Raw genomic sequence first — 620 nt, 5'->3', positions numbered from 1 at the left:
GATATGAAGGTTTATCATTTTTCTTTGAGGTTACCCTGTGATTTACAATTTTCTCCCCAAGTTTAGAACAATCCATTCTATCTTGCAACTTTCTTAACTTCCTCACCATTTAGAAGTTCTGTAACTACACTACTTTTTCCCTCTTTTTGGTTTGTAGTTGTCCTCATTTGCCAATTGATGTCTCTGGTTTCATGTTCACAGTCTTGTAACCTTGTTTTACTTTGGATACATCCATAGCTGGGTTGTTTTCTGGGTTATGTCATCTTGTGTATTAATGGTCCTTTGTTGTTTGCTATTATTGGTTCTCTGTTCAAAGAACTCCCTTTAGTATCTCTTGTAAAGATGGTCTGGTTTTAACAAATTCCTTTAGTTTCTGCTTGTCTGGAAATCTAATTTTACCATCATATTTGAGGGACAGTTTTGCTAGGTATATAATTCTTGGTTGGAATTATTTTCTCTTTCAGGGTTTTATATGTACCATGCCATTGCCTTCTCCCCTGCATGGTTTCTTCTGAGAAATCAGAGCTTAGTCTTAATGGTTGCCCTGTGTAGGTAATTTTTCATTTTTCCCATGCTGCTTTCAGGATTCTTTCTTTGTCTTTGGTTTTAGTGAGTTTGAT

At 35.6% G+C, this 620-nt stretch overlaps 1 protein-coding gene across 1 annotated transcript in view; it reads left to right on the top strand.

Moving 5' to 3' along the window:
• The window catches only part of RPTOR (regulatory associated protein of MTOR complex 1), a 428,490-nt gene that overhangs the window by 252,928 nt on the left and 174,942 nt on the right, over positions 1-620 (top strand). The gene's annotated exons all lie outside the window — the stretch shown is intronic.

This window comes from Orycteropus afer, unplaced genomic scaffold (genome assembly GCF_000298275.1).
Source record: "Orycteropus afer afer isolate SDZICR_OR568_19922 unplaced genomic scaffold, OryAfe1.0 scaffold00018, whole genome shotgun sequence".
Classification (NCBI taxonomy): Eukaryota; Metazoa; Chordata; class Mammalia; order Tubulidentata; family Orycteropodidae; genus Orycteropus; species Orycteropus afer.
This window is presented reverse-complemented; position numbering and strand designations above follow the sequence as displayed.